Raw genomic sequence first — 20,141 nt, forward strand, 5'->3', positions numbered from 1 at the left:
TATGCTTTAGTACAGTGCCTAGTGGAAAGAATAGACAGAAGAACTATACAAAAAAGATCCAAATGAACTAGATTGCTACTATGGTGTGGTCAACCACCCAGAACCAAACGTTCTGGAGAGCAGACTCAAGTGGGCCTTAGAAAGCACTGCTGTTAATAAAGCTAGTGGATATGACAGAATTCCAGTAGAACTATTAAAAACCCTAAAGGATGATGCCATCAAGGTGTTGCACTCAGTATGGCATCTAATCTGGAAGATTCGGTGGTGGCCACAGGACTGGAAAAGGTCAATCCTCACCCCAGTTCCCAAGAAGGGTAGTACTACAGAATGTGCTAACCATTGGACAATTGCACTCTCCCACGCAAGTAAGGTCATGCTTAAAATCTTGCATGCTAGGCCTCAGCATTATGCAAACCAAGAACTTCCAGATGTCCAAGCTGGGTTTAGAAAAGGAAGAGGAACCAGAGATCAAATTGCCAACATTCAATGGATCACAGAGAAAGCTAGGGAATTCTAGCAAAACATCTACCTCTGTTTCATCAACTACGCCAAACCTTTGACTATGTGGATCATAAAAAAACTGTGGAATTAAAGAGAAGGAAACAACAGACTATCTTTCCTGTTTCCTGAGAAATCTGTATGCAGCTCAATAAGCAACAGAAAGAACCCTGTATGGAGTTCAGGGTTCTTCAATCAGTTCAAGATTGGAAAAGAAGTATGACAGGACTGTCTGCTGTCACCCTGTCTGTTTAATTAATACACTGAGCACATTATGAGAAATGCCAGGCTGGATGAGTTAAAAGCGGGAATCAAGATAGGTGGGAGAGACATCAACAACCTCAGATATGTGGATGATAGCACTCTAACAGAAGAAAGTGAAGAGGAACTAAAGAGCTTCATGATGAGGGTGAAGGAGGAGAGTGAAAGAGTCAACAGTAAAGGTTAAAAAAAGGTTAAGATCATGGCATCTGGCCCTGTTACTTCATGGCAAATAGACGGGGGAAAAGTGGAAGTAGTGACATATTTCCTCCTCTTGGGCTCTAAAATCACTGTGGATGGTGACTGAGGTCATGAAATCAGAAGATGTTGGCTTCTTGGCAGGAAAGCTATGACAAACCTAGACAGTGTGTTGAAAAGCAGAGACATTACTCTGCTGGAAAAGGTCTTACATAGTCAAGGCTATGGTCTAGCCAGTGGTCACATATGGTTGTGAGAACTGGACTATAAAGAATGGTTGTGAGAACTGGACTATAAAGAAGGCAGAATGCCAAAGAATTGACACCTTTAAACTGTGGTGCTGGAGAAGACTCCTGAGAGTCCCTTGGACAGCAAGGAGATCAAACCAGTCTTAAGGGAAATTAGCCTTGAATACTCATTGGAAGAACTGATGCTGAAGCTGAAACTCCAATATTTTGGTCATCTAATGCAAATAGCCAACTCATTGGAAAAGTTCCTGATTCTGGGAAAGATTGAGAGCAGGAGAAGAGGGCATCAGAGGATGAGATGGCTGGATGGCATCACTAATGCAACAGACATGAACTTGGGCAAACTTTGGGAGATGGTGAGGGACGAGAGGCCTGGCATGCTGCATTCCATGGGGTTGCAAAGAGTTGAACATGACTGGGCCCCTAAACAACAGTGCCTAGTATACAGTAAGAGCTTAAAAATGTATCTATCCCATCAGAGCAAATGGAAAATGGTAAGCAAAATTTAATCTGTTGCTATTCATAATAAATGGTTATCATTTATTACCACAGACATCATTCAACAAATATTTAATGTGTTTCTACTCTGTGCCTTTCCAGAACATACAGTGTGGCAAAGTCAATGCTGAGAAAGTGTAAAAAACATTACAAATTAAACTTTATCTTACAGGGCTCTCTCCTGAAAAATGTCTTACCAAGTCATTAGTGTGAGCTCAGTTTTTCCAGTATCGTAATTTTTTTCCCCTTAAAAGTGAAAGTAGCAAAAAAGGATAATGTTTCTGTACATCTAGTTTATATGAAGTCTGGCTAGGATTTTATTCTAATATTAACATAAGCGTACAATTGCCCTCTCTCATGATTGTTTTTATTACATAAATTTGGATACATTAGCCTAGAGTTAGGTAAATTAAAGGGGAAAATGTCACCAATAGCTCTAAGAACAATATGTGGTTCTTTGATTCTGCAATTTATTTAATGAATTACAATGATACATCAGCAAAAGGGTGGTAATTTAAATTATAAGCAGAGGGTTCAAAGCCATGGCTAATTCATTACTGACACATCTCTAGTTGAGGTAGTAATTTAAAGTCATATGTGTCGCATTAGTTGTAATCTTGTTTCCAAAAGACAAGACAAATATCTCAAGGAACATAATATATTATGGTCATAGGTCAAACCAAATGAATGTCTAAAACAGATTAGCACTAAGTGCATGCAATATGTCATGTTTATAAATTTTTAAAAGGATAAATTGTATTAACATTTAGCAGATTGTTCATTATACATTATCAATGTTTAACTTTTAGGTGCATTACTACTCTACTCAGTTATAGCATTCTCTGAGATGCTACAAAAATCCCTGGCTGAAAATCTAATTCTTGAGAAAAATTAGAACAATTTGTACCCTTTCCTACCAAGATTTGATTGCTTTGTTTAACACATATGTGAAACAGATATACCTCAGCCCTAAAGTGATTCAAATAAAGGCAATGTTACAATTAGCAAAAAAAAAGAAAGAAAAGAAAAGAAACAAAGAAAACTGCCAAAATTCCAGATGCCTACCAATCTGCATCAATATCTATGCTTATAATTTAAGCCTCTCCATCAGCTGGGACTGGGCCAGAACTCAGAGTGGAAAACATATTTTGTCTAGAGTAGAAAACCAAACTACCTCCTCAATATCACATGGCAAAATAAGTGCAGAATGAGGATGAAGCCTGTTATCATAATTATAAAATAGACAGTTGTTTTAAAGATTTGGAATGAGATTTGTCTGCTTGATTTCAGTATGGATTAATCCATCATCCTACCTACAAGCCCTGAGTCCACTGGTGGAGTATTTGTCCAGCACTCTTTCTCCCCACCCCGACAAGTCACTATATACCGCTATTTTCTTAGCCTAGAATTCCTGCTGTGAAACAGCTCTGCATTACTTAAATACTGTGAAAAGGCACTTACAGTAGACTAAGAAACACTGAAGAAAGAACAGCAAATCAACCAAACGCAGCCACAGAAACCTTTTGTCTAGCTAGCTCAGGTGTTCATTGGGTTTTATTTGTTTGGGTGCTTGTTTTTCATTGAATCTGGGCATCTTTAAAGAAAGGCATGCAGCTTCGGAGTTCGTCAACAGTTTGTTCTACTACCCCTGTCCTTGCACAAAGCCTCAGCTCACCTCAACGGTACTTACTGAGAGCAGAGTTTGTCATAGATAGTTACCACGCCACTAAAGGGAGAGTACTTGTTTCTCCGTGTGGAGTTTGCACAGAACTAAAATAATCAACACAGGAAAGGGGGCTTTTAGGGACTGTGTAAGGGAAGGAGAAAGATGACAGCCGAGGCTAACAACAAGAAGAGAAATTTTGAGAATGAAAACCAAATGATCTACTAGAGAATCATTTCAGAAGTCTGCTGGGCAGACTGTGTAATGGAAATCCTACCCTCCGAATAGAAGAGTTTCAGTGAAATAGTAATTTCTCAGGAAAGTGTTATCAAACTGGATGTGTTCTGAGGAACCAATCAAGTGATAAGTGTCTTAGTGCAAGGCAAGGGCTGAAGATATCCTGGACCACGTGTGGGCTGTGTTAACACAGAAGGGTAAACCCTTGAATTGGGGCTTCTGTCTCCATCCAATTACCATGTGAGAGTTTCCTGTTATATAGCCAAGGACTGCATCTAGCTGGCAGAAAGGAGTTGAGCTCTGCAATCAGATGCTTCTGCCTGCACTTGGAAACTTGAGTGAAAGGACAGACACAGTGACAGAGATTATTTACAGTCCAGTGCATCCCAGCACACATTTAGTCTAAAGTGAAATAACTCAAATAGTTGAGGGTTTTCATAAGGGCTCTTTCAGTTACTCTGTTCTACCAGAGTCCAAAATCATTTTAAAACTTCTCGTTAAATCCATTTAGAACCTATGTCAACAATCTCAATTTTAAAATATGTACAGAATATAAAGTCCTTGAGGATGTCAGGCTAGTGTATGCTCCTCGGTTCTTTGTCTCATCACAACAAAGATTTGGAGTGACGGACATTAAAGCCTTCAGCACGTCACAGCTGTTGGGTCTTGGACAGACCCTGTTATAGCTCTTAGACAAATCAGTGTTACAGTTCTATTTTATTTAGAAGATAGCAGGAAAATCCATCCTTAAAGAAGAGAAGAGTGTAGAGCAGCGCGCCAGCGCGCAGGGTGGGCAGGGGGGAGAGAGAGAGAGAGAAAGAGGGTACGCACGCGTGGGAGAGAGAGAGAGACAGAAAGAACATACACACGTGAGGGAGGGAGGGAGAGATAGAGCGTATGCACGTGTGGGGGAGGGGGAGAGAGGGAGAGAGCCCTTTGGCTCCTCTTTTTATCTTTTTTCTTCCCCCTGGACCTGCCCTATGCAAATTTGGCTTGGCCAGGAGCGCTGTTCTACCTGAAGTCCTCACTCTGGTCCTCAGACCTACGTTTGACCTTCTTCTGTTCTATTTTCACGGACTTTTCCCTTCTTTGTCTTTTAGCCACCGCCATTTTGGACTCCTTTCCCCTATTGTAACTACCTAACAAGGAGGTATAACTGTGTTTATTAAGGTGAAGCATAGTGGATTCATTTAGAGAGTTCGAATCCTGACTTACCACCTAGCAGGTGTGTGACCCTGAACAAGCTGCTTAACTTCTCTGTGCTCAGTTTATCTCTAGCCTCAACCACCAAAGGCAAGATGGGGGTAATTACCACAATGGACAGGAAAGTCAGAAGAGGCTGACTCACCCAGACGCATGGTGCTGACTCCGTGAGGACTTCCACAACAAAACACCACAGACTGGGTGGCCTACACAACAGAAAGCTATCTTCCCACATTCCATAGCTTGGGAGTCTACAGTCAGAGTTTTGATAGGTATGGTTTCTCCTGAGGCCTCTCTCCTTTGCTGGCAGATACTTTCTCTGTGCACGCACATGTCTGGCACCTTGCCCTCTTCTCTGACATCAATCATACTGGATTAGGGTCTCTGCACTTATGACTTCATTTAATCTTAATGACCTCTTTAAAGGCCTCATTTCCAAATTTAGTCACACTGGGCATTGGGGCTTTGACATACTGATTTTGGAAGAATAAAATTAAGTCCAAAAGAGAAATGAATAGTGCCTACCTCATAGGATTGCTAGGAGGATTAGGTGAGTTAATATTTGTAAAGTATTTAGAACAGTGGCTGGCATAAAGGAAAGTCATGCAAATGTTCATTAAGTGATATGGGAAAAAAATTAAAGACTTTTAAAATCTGAGTTAATATGGTAGGACTTCTCTGTCTTTTTGGCAGATTAGGAATCAGGCATGTGTATCAGTTATCTCTTTCTGCATGACAAATCACCCTAAAATTTAGAAGTCTTAAAACAAAAACAAACATTTGCTATCTCACAGTTTCTGTAGGACAGGAATTCAGAAAGCAGCTTTGCCAAGTCATTCTGGTTCAGTATCTCATGAGGTTGTAGTGGAGATGTTATCTGAAGGCGTGACTGTGGCTGGAGGATCCACTCCCAAGAGGGTTCACTCACATGACTGACAGGAGGCTTCCATTCCTCGCCCTGTCAGTCAGTCAAAAGGCTGGTGAAGCACCCTCACAATGAGGCAGCAGGCTTCCTCAGAAGCCAGGGGTCCAAGAGAGAGTAAGGCGAGTGACAATGTCTTTAATGATCTGGCCTCAAAAGGTACATGTTATCACATCTGCTATATTCCTCTGGTCATGAAGGTCAACCCTGAACGATATGAGAGGAGACTACACAGGGCATGAACACCAAGCAGCATCCTGAATAGGCGCCATCTTAGAGAGTGGCTGCCACACTTGGCCAATTGGATGTTCCTCCCAGGACCGGGAAACATGAACATGAAACAAGGACACAGTGACAGCTGAAGACTCCTTATACCTCAGCACAGATACCAGGTGGAGACGGCAGCAGTCATAGCACCTTAAGCAGACAACCACCCCAGTGTGCTCTGAACTGTGCTTCCCATTGTGTTAGTATTTTTTGTTTTGTTTTATCTCATTCTCTGGACCTATTTCCCAGTCTTCCAATTGACTCTGTGATACATCCAATGTTTTTTTCAATAATCTGCTAGCTAGCTAGTCAGTTGCTGCTCCTGCTGCTAAGTCGCTTCAGACGTGTCTGACTCTGTGCGACCTCACAGACAGCAGCCCACCAGGCTCCCCTGTCCCTGGGAATCTCCAGGCAAGAATACTGGAGTGGGTTGCCATTTCCTTCTCCAATGCATGCAAGCATGCTAAGTCACTTCAGTCATGTCTGACTCTGTGCAACCCCATGAACAGCAGCCCACCAGGTTCATGCATGCAAGCATGCTAAGTCACTTCAGTCATGTCTGACTCTGTGTGACCCCATGGACAGCAGCCCACCAGGCTCCTCTGTCCACAGGATTCTCTGGGTAAGAATACTGGAATGGGTTGCCATTGCCTTCTCCAGCTAGTCAGTTGGCTTGTATTAATTGTAACCATGAACCTTAACTGATACAATCTAGAATATCCCCCATCTGCCCTCTGCTACTATTCATCTTCCTCATACCTCAGACTTCATGTCCCAGGTCATACATTATTTCCTCAAGAAAGCCATCTCTAACCCCTCAAACCAGGACAGACACCTCACTCCATGTTCCAATAGTACTTTTTCTCATTTTTCACCTCTGCTACTAAAAGTTATAATTAATTATTAACTAGTGTTATATAATCAGTTTTCCTCCAGTAGAGTTTTTCTCCATGGAGGAAGAAAACCTATCGAGAGTGAACTCACACAGTCTCTCAAAAAATGAAGACTAAAAGTCAAACACAAACTATTTATTGTCCTTGTTGATGAGTTAACATCCTTGATCATCCATTTTAGTCTGACCTGTAAATGATGTTGTGATTTATTTTTACATTTTCTAGTGTATTTTTTTCTATTAATTTTGAAATCAGTGTTTTTTGTTTTTTGGGTTTTTTTTTCATTTATTTTTATTAGTTGGAGGCTAATTACTTTACAATATTGTAGTGGTTTTTGCCATACATTGACATGAATCAGCCATGGATTTACATGTGTTCCCCATCCCGATCCCCCCTCCCACCTCCCTCTCCATCCCATCCCTCTGGGTCTTCCCAGTGCACCAGCCCTGAGTACTTGTCTCATGCATCCCACCTGGGCTGGTGGTCTGTTTCACCCTTGATAGTATACTTGTTTCAATGCTGTTCTCTCAGAACATCCCACCCTTGCCTTCTCCCACAGAGTCCCAAAGTCTGTTCTGTACATCTGTGTCTCTTTTTCTGTTTTGCATATTGGGTTATTGTTACCATCTTTCTAAATTCCATATATATGCGTTAGTATACTGTATTGGTCTTTATCTTTCTGGCTTACTTCACTCTGTATAATGGGCTCCAGTTTCATCCATCTCATTAGAACTGATTCAAATGAATTCTTTTTAATGGCTGAGTAATATTCCATGGTGTATATGTACCACAGCTTCCTTATCCATTCATCTGCTGATGGGCATCTAGGTTGCTTCCATGTCCTGGCTATTATAAACAGTGCTGCGATGAACATTGGGGTGCACATCTCTTTCAGATCTGGTTTCCTTGGTGTGTATGCCCAGAAGTGGGATTGCTGGGTCATATGGCAGTTTTATTTCCAGTTTTTTGAGAAATCTCCACACTGTTCTCCATAGTGGCTGTACTAGTTTGCATTCCCACCAACAGTGTAAGAGGGTTCCCTTTTGTCCACACCCTCTCCAGCATTTATTGCTTGTAGACTTTTGGATAGCAGCCATCTTGACTGGCATGTAATGGTACCTCATTGTGGTTTTGAATTGCATTTCTCTGATAATTAGAGATGTTGCGCATCTTTTCATGTGTTTGTTAGCCATCTGTATGCCTTCCTTGGAGAAATGTCTGTTTAGTTCTTTGGCCCATTTTTTGATTGGGTCATTTATTTTTCTGGAGTTGAGCTGGAGGAGTTGCTTGTATATTTTTGAGATTAATCCTTTGTCTGTTGCTTCGTTTGCTATTATTTTCTCCCAATCTGAGAGCTGTCTTTTCACCTTGCTTATAGTGTCCTTTGTTGTGCAAAAACTTTTAAGTTTAATTAGGTCCCATTTGTGTATTTTTGCTTTTATTTCCAATATTCTGGGAGGTGGGTCATAGTGGATCCTGCTGTGATTTATGTCAGAGAGTGTTTTGCCTATATTCTCCTGTAGGAGTTTTATAGTTTCTGGTCTTACATTTAGATCTTTAACCTATTTTGAGTTTATTTTTGTGTATGGTGTTAGAAAGTGTTCTAGTTTCATTCTTTCACAAGTGGTTGACCAGTTTTCCCAGCACCACTTGTTAAAGAGGTTGTCCTTTTTCCATTGTATATCCTTGCCTCCTTTGTTGAAGATAAGGTGCCTGTAGGTACATGAATTTACCTCTGGGCTTTCAATTCTGTTCCATTGATCTATATTTCTGTCTTTGTGCCAGTACCATACTGTCTTGATGACTGTGGCTTTGTAGTAGAGCCTGAAGTCAGGCAGGTTGATTCCTCCAGTTCCATTCTTCTTTCTCAAGATTGCTTTGGCTATTCAAGGTTTTTTTGTATTTCCATACAAATTGTGAAATTATTTGTCCTAGTTCTGTGAAAAATACTGTTGGTAGCTTGATAGGGATTGCATTGAATCTGTAGATTGCTTTGGGTAGTATAGCCATTTTCACAATATTGATTCTTCCAATCCATGAACACGGTATATTTCTCCATCTATTTGTGCCCTCTTTGGAAATTGGTGTTTTTAAAGCTGTCTGATATTGTCATTCTCTATCACCAAAGATTCTAGTTTAATATATACTTTATTTAGCCAGTTCTTTCCCTATAGGGAGGCCAAAATGTAATTAGACGTTTGCTTCATGAACATGGAATTTGAAAATGAAGGGAGTTAATTACTTGATTTGACTATTCAATGGCAAGTGGCTGAGGGACTTGACTGAGAACTGAGATGTCCATGCCAAGATGTCTGACAGGTCCTGAACCAGCGTTCCTTCTGCAGGAATGGGGAGTACCAATACTCGCCTTGCTGGTCCTTGTATTCACTGTTAACCCCTCTTCTCTTCCAAGTGTCCCATTCTTTAGATATGCTATTACTATCCAAGCCCCCATGTGATGGTGTGGAAGAGTTTTAAAGGTCAGATTTGCCTGATCAGGTTTGGAAGATAGAACGCAGGAGGAAGAGATGCAAAATCCTTAAGAATGATTCTTTTTTTTTTTAAGTTGATCCATCATTTGTGATGACTACCCTTCCCATTGATGCATCAACAGCTTGAGGTATAATCAAGATAGTATATCTTTTGCATATTCAAATTAATCAGTCAATCCCCCACAGGACCAATTTCAAATGAAGTTCAGAGACTACGTCTTGAAAATTCTCCCTTAACCAAGTTGTCAAGAACCATGGACCAGGGATGCTTACACAAGTCCAAAGGGATCATCTCTGTTTCCCAGCCCCTCATCTTTAGCAGAACAGGAGGAGGCAGTAGGAGAGATGGAGCTGGCAGGAAGAGGAAAACTAAAGGGGGAGGAAGAGAAGGCACTTGAGCTGGCTGACTAGTTTCAGACTAGCCCCAATATTCAATTGTCATTTCTGCTGTCACTGCCATGTAAATTCACCACCCTTGACTGATCTGGTCCAGTTCATTCATCTGAACCTTTGTGATGATGACTACCCTCCCCAGTGAGGCAGCACAAGATGCAGAGGTTCACCGAAGTCCCAGATCTCCTTTTACCCTTCTGTCTAAGTCACTATTCTCACAATGTCCTCTTGTGACAGAGATGTCTTTTAGGCACAGACTGTCACAGAATGAATCTTCATGATTTCCTGCAATTCACTCGTCAAATATCTGCCTTCCTTTGGAACAAATGTTTCTCTGGGGACACAGGTGAACTTGTTTGAAGTCATCTCAATCTCTTCTATGTTAAAATAAGGAAAATGAAATTAAATGAAAGTCACTTAGTTGCGTCTGAATCTTTGCGACCCCATGGACTATACAGTCCATGAAATTCTCCAGGCTAGAATACTGGAGTGGGTAGTCTTTTCTTTCTACAGGGGATCTTCCCAACCCAGGGATCAAATCCAGGTCTCCCGCATTGCAGACAGATTCCTTTCCAGCTGAGCCACCTATGATAAAGGGGGTCTCAAATGCACTGGGAACATTCTATGTCCTCCTAGAAGTCCTTGACAATGCAAACTTACTTCATTTTTCTCCATGCTCACATAGCAAAAGAAACATGAAGAAAACTTTTAAGGAATCACAAAATATTCTTATATATACTTTCCCTGTCCCTGAGTCAAGGGATCCAACTTCTTCCATCTGAATAATGAATAACCTTCAAGAAATTCTTAGAATTAAGAAAGTCTGGTCCAAATTGACCCTTTGTAGTCACCTAGCAAAAAAGTGGCATGCACCTTTTTTCACCAATCAAGAAACAAAAAATTGTTTTGCCAGGTATCCCTCATACTTCTATATAAAAAAATAAAATAATGTAAAATAAAAGTACAGCCCATAGTCACGAGAGATACTATGAGAAAATGTGAAACTGAGTTGAAAGGTATAATATAGCAGATAACTGGACCATTTAGCACAGGGAGGCTAAATGGCATTAATGCTAATTGGCCCTCCTGCTATATAAAGCACCTCTCTCCTGATTAGTACTTGATTAAACAACAACAACAAAAATAATATCTTAGAAATAACAACAGCTTTCTGGATTCTATTCTTCTTACTGAGATAATGAGCATAGCACATTGTTTAGATGTTTTTAATTGGGTGAATATCAGACAGACAATGTTTTTCTATCATTGATGCCTTGTATGCTAAGAATTTCATTGCATCCTAGAATTGCCACATAAAAATTTCCTTGTATTTGTCACAAACACAGCTAACCTTGGTAACAGTGCCCTAAATTTTGTTCAAGTATTTATTCCTTCCAGATGCAGCCTGTGGGACTTTCCGAGTGGCTCAGTGGTAAAGAACCTGCCTGCCCTTGCAACAGACACAAGAGAAGAGGGTTTGATCCCAAGTCAGGAAGATCCCCTGGAGGAGGAAATGGCAGTATTCTTGCCTGAAAAATCCCAAGGACAGAGAAGCCTGGCAAGCTACAGTTCATAGGGTCACAAAGGGTCAGACAGGGCTGAGCAGGCATATATGAATGTGTTCAGAAGCAATTGGCTCTCCAGGCCCACATCCAAAGAAGACGACTTGCACTGTAGGTCTAAACTAATTCTATTTCCCTGCTCACACTGATTGATTCAAGGATGGGTCCATGGCTCAATATCAGCTTACGAGAACCAAGCGTTAGCTCTACTCTTGAAGCCAGAAGTTCTCTTTCCTGTTATGTCAGTAGATGCCACTAAAAACCCTGTCTTAAAATGGAGCCAACCCAGAGTAAGTAGAAGTAGTAATAAATCCTAGTCATAACAGATCCAGAATGCTCAATTAATGAAACAATGAGCTTCATTTTTGGTTGAGTTATTTCAGTTTGGGATTTCTACTGCTGTCTATCAAAAGAACCTCATATGATACACATGAATTAATTAACATTAGAAAGTTACAACAGGAGATGGTAGAAGGGGAAGAGTAGGGAAATACATTTTTTCTATTTAAATTTTTGCCTCTTACAACCACTGTAACAACAGGAAGTACAGTTTAATTGGAAATAGTCTAACATAATTCTAAGAATAATCATCTAAGGCTAACTGCCTGGGCAGTCTTGATGTCAGATAAATTGGCTCTCCGGCTATATAAAGTACCTCTCTCCTGATTAGTACTTGATTAAACAACAACAACAAAAATAACCTCTTAGAAACAACAACAGCTTTCTGGATTCCATTCTTCTTAGCAAGATAATGAGCATAGCACATTGTTTAGATGTTTTTAATTGGGTGAATATCAGACAGACAATGTTTTTCTCTCATTGATGCATTGTGTGCTAAGAATTTTATTGCATCCTAGAATCACCACATAAAAATTTCCTTGTATTTGTCATGAACATATTCCTACACATAAAGTTAGTAGCTACAACTTCACTATCTCTATATTAAATATTTCTTTAATGAGAGTATCCACTTGAAGTCATGGAGCACCTAACCTGGTTGAAAGATTTTACTTTTGACCATGATTTGTTCCTTTCAAAATACTTTTTTTTTTTTTTTTTAAAAAAAAAAGAGGAAAATTTGAGTAGATTTTGTTTCACCACTAGGTCCTAAGCAGTTACTGATTACTTACTCCATGTGGTTCTGTAATAAAAGAAAAATGAAATTCAGAATATGGCCTTTGCCTTCCAGAAGTTCATAAACTGGTTTTAGTAACAAAAAGAGCAGAGTGAAAAATTTACTCATTAAAATACAAGTGGATATAATATAGAATCATTAAGTGATGTGAAAATAGTTGGTAAAGAGGCTCTTGATATCTGTGGCCTCATCAGAGAGAAACAGGATAAAAAGGAGGGGCTCTTTAAACATTCACCAGTCATACCTGAAGGCTCACACAGTCCCCCAAATGAATGACTTTTATCATTCATCTATCCAAGAAATGATTCTATACATTCTAAGCATTAGATGCTGTACTAGGTGCTCCTCTTGGCCCTTCTTACTTTAGTCTTGTTTTGGATGCACACAGTTGGGCAGAATTGTTATCCTTAGTTCATGACACTATCATTGCTTCATTCACGGACCACAGCTGGGCTGTCTCCAGTTGTGGAGATAGCTCTTATAGACACACATTCACCAATATACATAAGGGAGTAGAAATGCTGAGTCAAATGGTTTACAAATGCTCTAGTTCACAAGATAATGCCAAATTATAGTCTAAAGAAGTTGAACCTATTTATATTCCTACCAGAAATAAATAAGAAATTCAGTTATCTACATCCACACCAATACTTGGTATATTGCTAGACTGTTTAATTTTTTCCAGCCTGTTGTATGCAAAAATGGTATCTCATTGTGGTCCTGTTTCCCTAATTCATTTCAGGCTGAGCACCTTTTCATATATTCTGCAGTAATATACTCATTCTTTCTCTATTTTTGACTCTGTCAATTTTCTTAATGTTATAGGTACAGATATAGACATAGATAATAGAATAGCAAATACAAGATTCTAGCAATTCAACAAAATACAAAGGATCACTTAAGAGGTCAAATCTCTCATACTCTTTGATTCTTGGGGGATGTTGAGAGAAAATATGCACTTCTTGTGGGAGAAAAGATGTACTTTGGCATAGCAATTAAAGGAAATATTAACTCCCGACTTACATAATTTACCTTCCATAACATCAGGCAGGTTTTGCATCAGAATTCCTCAGTTTCTAGCCTTTCTCACACATCATTTCACTCCCACAGAATTCCAATCAAATCCAAAGATAAGATTGTGGACAGGAAAGGTCCCTTTTACACAGAATATATCTGAGTGACCCAAAACCAAGACCTTCTCAAATGGGATATCTCATGAGTTCTAGTCACGGTCTAAAGACTAGCTGACTGGCCAGGAACACAGAACCCTCAGGTCACCTGATGACTGCAGCCAGATGTACTGTACTGTGAGACCACAGAAAATCCATGCAAACAAAAGTTGAACTGGAATATACATTAAATTCAGAAGGGAAAGAGATAATTGCTTTGAGCACACGCCAGATTACCAACTAAACTAGTACTCTTGCATCTTTTTATTTCCAAACAGGAAAGATAGAGAGATAATGACTGCACAAAATCATTTGCTTTACTGGGTGCTTGCCAGTCAATGAAAACCTGGTGACATTATGCAGCTATAAAGACAAACCAAAAATAATTTAACAAGATAACTTTTTCAGCTTTTAAAAGGTGGAAAGAAAAATTTATATATTCAAGACATATTCAGAACTTCTAAATTTTTTAAGGCCACGGTTTTTTCCCCTCAAATGAAAATGAGAAATTACAAAATTTCAGAATCCAGAGTTTCTAAGTAAACATAAGAGGTAGGAGAAGACTCAACTATAATGATCTTCATTCGCATTTATAGACTCTTCTCTTAATACGTTCAGACTGCTATAACAAAATGTGATGGACTGGGTAACTTAAAAATCATACAAATTTACTTCTTATAGTTTTGGAGGCTAGAAAGTCCAAATCAAGGTGCCAGCATGGTTGTGTTATGGTGAAGGCCTGCCTCCTAGTACATAGCCCATATCCTCACATAGCGGGAGAGTGAAGAACCTCTCTGGAGCCACTTTCATAAGGCACTGAGCCCATTAATGAGGACTCCACCTTCATGGCTTACTTCTCAAAGGCCCCACCTGTTAATACCATCACACTGGGCATTAGGATTTCAACACAGAAACACAAGGAGGAACACAAACATTCATCTATAGCAACTGTATCCCGAGCATATTTTCTTCCTCAACATTCCAGTGTATTCAGGATACACTGGTATTTAAATTTGCATTTTAACCAGTGGACAAATTGAGACCAAGAGAAATGAGGCAACTTTCTTTTTTAAAAAAACATTAATTTATTTTAATTGGAGGATAGTTACTTTACAATATGGTGGTGGTTTTAGAAATAAGGCAACTTTCTGAAAGCTTCGAAGGGGTAGGTCTTGCCAAGAGACCAAGAAGTCCCATCTCCTAAGTCCTCCTATGGCCTGTGACTGGGCAAACCACTTTCTGCTCTTCTCACGGTAAGAGGTTAGAAAACATGTACAACTCCAGCATCGCATCAATTTAACGCTTCTTTTTAAGAAAGTTTATTTGAACACGCCATGTGATCAACTATTTTAATTTTGTGTATATGTAAGGAATCTGTGGAAAAAGCTTATGAAACCAGTTACCAGCTAGCTCAACTCTTTTGTGCGCCCTCATAAAAATTCCCAGATATCACAACTGTCACACCTACTTGTTAAAGTGGAGAAATTCTTGAACCACAGTAAGCAGATGCTCGAACAGATGGAAAACTTCTTTTTGGGCTGAGAAAAAGAAATTTCCAATTAAGAAATGCCTGGACATTATTTTATCTCCCTTCTAGTTGACTGAACTATGCGATTTCCTTATGTTACAGTTTAGAATTTAAAAAAAAAAAAACCTTTTCATTTCCCTCAATATTCTTTATTTCTTCATGTACCCATAAACATTAACTTAAAATATACTCATTTTTATGTTTCCTTATAAACTTGCCATGGTGCTTTTAAAAATGGAAAATTAATGAACTACTTTCATGTAATATTTATATTCAGCACCTTTATTCTTACCCATCTCGTGTTCAGTTTGTGTCTTACATTTTTTTCTCCATTCACTTACAACTTTAAACAGTATCTATTCTGTGCTGGAACACTCATTTCCTCACTCTTTTATCCCCTACATACCCCAAAAGAAGAACCAAAAACACAAAATAAAATAAGTTCCTTTGCACAGGGATGAAAGCAGATGTGGGCTATCATCCAGCCCCCACGTGCAACCCCACCCAACATTTATCTTCCTTAGTATCTCTCTAGGGAAAAGGTGAGTTGGCTCACTCCAGAACAAGCCACCTGGCAGCTGCTTCTCTGACAGGAATTCTCCCCACGCCCTGATTTTTCTTCTGAGCTTTTGCCATGCTTCTCTGCGGCCACCATCCCAAGTTCTTCACTCCCCCAGATTACGACTAAGCTCAAGGACACGCAGCATCGCCTCCATCGGAGGTCTGTGGCCACAGAGGGAGATGTAGAGCGCTTGCAGCTGCTTGAGGTATCTTGAGATAAAATATCAGTCCTAGTCTTTAAATGTCCTCAGCCATTTAAATGCACTTAATTTTTTGGCGCAGTTCTAATTTCACAGTAAAATTAAGCAGAAAGTACAGAGAGTTCCCACATACCCCCTGCCCCCAACACATGCATGATCTCTCCCACAAGCAACATCCAGGCACCACAAGGGGATACGTGTTAAAATTGATGAACCTAAATCGACACATCATTATCTACTCCCCAAATCCATAGTTTTCATTAGTGTTCACTCTTGGTGTTGCATATTATATAAATGTTGACAAATATTTAATGACACATATCCACCACTATAGTATCACATAGAAAAATTTCACTGCACTAAAAGGCCTGTGTACTCTGCCTGTTTCTCCTTCCCTTCCCTTAACCCCCAGCAACACTGATCTCGGTCTCCCTAGTTTTGCCTTTTCCAGAATGTCATATAGATGGAATCATACAGTAGGTAGCCTTTTCAGTTTGGTTTCTTTCACTTGGTGATGCTAATTTGAGGTCTTTCCATATCTTTTCATGACTTGATAGCTTCTTCCTTTTTAGTTGCTGAGTGACAAAACATTCTCTGGAGGTACCGCAGTTCATTTATTCACTCACCTACTGAAGGACACCTTGGTTGCTTCCAGGTTGGGGTCATTATGCATAAAGATGCTATCAACATCCCTGAACAGGTTCTCTGTAGACATAAGTTTTCCATTCTTTAAGTAAAATCCAAGGGACACAACTGCTAGTTCAGATGGTAAGAGTGTTTAGCTTTGTAAAAAACTGTCAAATCATCTTTCAGAGTGGTTGTACTATTGGGTTGTCAATAAGTTCATTCAGGTTTTTCATAAGATGTAACAGAAAAACCGGGACAAACTTTTAACCAACCCGGTGCTTTGCATTCCACTAGCAATGAATGAGAGTTCCTGTTGCTCTTTATCCTCCCCAGGTTTTGATGTTGTCAATGTTTGGGATTGTGACCATTCTAACATCTTATTGTTCTTTAATTTGCAGTTTCCCAATGACATTGATATATAACATCTTTTCATTCTCTTGACATTGTCCTTCATAGAGTAGGATTTTAGTTTTAATGAAGGCCAGTTTATCAAATATGTTTTTCATGGATGGTACCTTGATGTTATATCTAAAGTCACTGTCATGCCCCAGGTCATTTAGACTTCTTTCCTATGTTATTTTCTAGTTTCACCTTTTGCATTTAGGTCAAGGATCTGTTCTGAGTCAGTTTTGGTGAGTGTGTGAAAAGCTTGTGTCTAGATTTACTTTTTTGCCTGTGGATGTTTAATTGTTCTAGCACTCTCATTTTTTCTATAATTAACTTTCCACATTCCCTGAGCTCCCCAAATTCCAGTTGACTTTTGCTTGGGAAATAATGTTCCTATTCTTCATATTCTCAGTTTCCACACAGGGCCTAATTTTTATAATTTAACTAACTGATTAAGGTGTATCTGAATAAGCGAGATGCTCCCTACCTGTGTGTCCTTGGTGAGAACATGAAAGGGGACATCTGGGTGGGAGGGGGGTGCTTGCTGACTCTGCCATAATTTTACTCCAAATGCAGATAAAACAGACGCAGTAATCAATTTTTGTGCTGGACATCTTTGCAATTTTTATCTTGTGCTTTTTCTTTATCTTTCTTTTTCTTCTTAATGTTTTGTGAAATAAAACCACAAATAGGCTTGATAACAATTCTGGTTGAAGCATTTAAGAAACAAGCTTACTGTATATATATGATCTCTATATTTTAAACCTAAGTACTTGTTTGCCAATATTTAACAAACCCTCCACATTTCAAACGTTCACTCTTCTAATTCTCAGCACCCTGTTTTCTAACATGTATCTTATGTAAGCTAACACATTCTAGAAAACAGTTTAAGTGAATAAAGCGCTTTATTTCCACACTTGCACTTGCTTTCCAAGGAAGCATCAAGGAATAATTATTACATTTCTTACACTATATAAGAAAAGACTTAAGGGGCCAGCTATTGATATTTGTTTGGAAGACATAATAGAAAAGTTGCCTATAAAACATGTCTTTATGATGAAGACATGAAATGTATGAGGAAAGATAAAGTAGTGGGTGTGTGGACAGTAATAAATGGCTGTCACAATATACACAAACTCAGAAAATGTGAGGATAGTGTTAAATCAAAAGCAAAGTAGCTATGTAATTAGAGAGGTGAGGATCATACAGTGATAGCCCTTTTCTTGGAATTCCAACTGCACTGGAACCCATTAATTTTGGGTAAATGAAGTTCCACTGAAGTTCTCTAGAGCCTTTAGCTTTGAGTTTCTATCGAAACATTCTTCAATTGATCCTGGCAATGCAGGAACATTTTTACTCTAACACCTAATGAAATAGGAATAATCATTATTATCCCTTTCTGTTACAACATCACTTGTACAGACATTAGGACTATTGGGAAAGTATAAGTATTTATAAAGACATTCCTCATATCCTGGAATTTTCTTGCCTTCTATGAAAACAGGTAAACGGAAACACAGAGAAATTAAATGAATGTTTAAAGGCAAGTCAAAAGTTAGGAAGGCAATCATCTGAAATTCTTTTCCCTAGAAACTGTCTCCTTCTTACCTATCTTCTTAAAACAAAATAACCCCCCCCCAAAAAAAGAGACAAATGTCTAAAAATCAACAAAGGGTAACATATAAACATAAACACATTATTTTCTTCAGACACTCTACACAACTGATCCTAAATAAAAGAGTAAAAAATAAAACTTTAACCTCTTTACAGATTTAGGCTTTGTATGTTTACCTCTTGTCCCCTTTAAATTCTATTTAATTTTATATGTAGTTTGCAGGTTTTATGCTCTCTGTCAATAACATCCCTCTTTGTTTTCCCAAATGAAAAACATAATGATGCCATTAATTCTTTCTAAATTAACGTTTTACAGTAAAACTGACATTACCTTTTTATGTTCTTTGCTTTTCTTCAGCAAACAAGTTTTAAAGTTAATACATCCATTACAAGCCAACAAAATAATCACTTCTTAAATCTGTGGTCCTCTTTTGCAAATGTGTGGTTATATTTTCATGCAATTGAAACAATAATAATTTCTGTCCAAGTTACTCTGTATCTCCCCAACCAAGTGGACTTTAGTATGTTAAAAAAAAAAAAAGTTTACAGAGAGTTCAGGAGACTGTCCTATTCAGAACCTTGGCTGCGTTAATCCAACAGGAGTGTCTCTCCATCTTCTACGCACTGCAAAGAGCGCTGAGCTTTTCAATAGCAACAAAGACTACAGAGCAGCTTTTCAAGTCCTCAGCCCAGCTGAGAAACGCCATTGACAGCTGGCCTGACAGAATATGAGTCGTCAGAGGCAGCCCACAGAACCATATGCAGCGACATTCCAACACTTAACACGCCCATCAGAGACACCCACAGCTGACGGCCTTCACACAGCTGCAGGCTGTTAGGAAGGAGCCTTAAAGGAACGAAGCCCTCTCTAGGGTCATTCACTATCATAATAATGTTAACTAAAATCTGCTGGTAGTGAAGCAACTTAGTGCGGAAGAACAATATATCACTGTTTTCTGATGGCTGCCACAAACTAAAGGGAGTTCTACCTTTTGTGTGTTGTGAGAAATTGGTTTTACATCTGAGCTTTATAGTGATCTCCTTGGGCTAATAAATGTGGCTTTTTATCTGACTTGCAGTTCTTAAAATTCCCAAATGCCTTTATTAAATGAATAGAATTTAATTTGAATTACATTTAAAAAATTACAAAAAACAAACAGAAAAAGAATCTCTAATCTCTTGAATACCTCAAGTGAATAATCAAATAAATTTATAATTTACAACAAACATGAAAGTTTTGGAATACCATCCTGAATAGCTAAGACTCCATGAAATGAAAATATAAGAGCAGGTGTTCTTCTCCCCAAAGTGTTTACCATTATTGATAACATATTAAAAATATATTACTTATTAGTAAAACCAAACTATTAAGTAGCTTTAAGATAAACTTGACCTATAACTGTCACTCTATTGTACAATGGAGAAACCACTTTCCCATTTGAATTTTAAGCATGCCAATATTCAGAAAAACATGGTAAAATAAGGATCACATCACAGTCTAAAAATAACCAGTGACTCCCTTTATTGTTCCTTCCACATTTAGTAATCACCTGTTATATGATTAATAGCTGTGGCTCAGTTTAAG

General features: G+C 38.9%; 1 long non-coding RNA gene across 1 annotated transcript in view; it reads left to right on the forward strand.

Moving 5' to 3' along the window:
• LOC139038027 (uncharacterized) overlaps positions 1-18,648 on the forward strand; it is a 66,735-nt gene extending 48,087 nt beyond the window's left edge. The window contains exon 4 of the long non-coding RNA XR_011490925.1: positions 11,172-18,648. This is a non-coding gene — a long non-coding RNA (uncharacterized lncRNA). The remainder of the gene's footprint in view (positions 1-11,171) is intronic.
• Positions 18,649-20,141: the final 1,493 nt, after the last annotated feature.

Source organism: Odocoileus virginianus, chromosome 13, assembly GCF_023699985.2.
Source record: "Odocoileus virginianus isolate 20LAN1187 ecotype Illinois chromosome 13, Ovbor_1.2, whole genome shotgun sequence".
Lineage (NCBI taxonomy): Eukaryota > Metazoa > Chordata > Mammalia > Artiodactyla > Cervidae > Odocoileus > Odocoileus virginianus.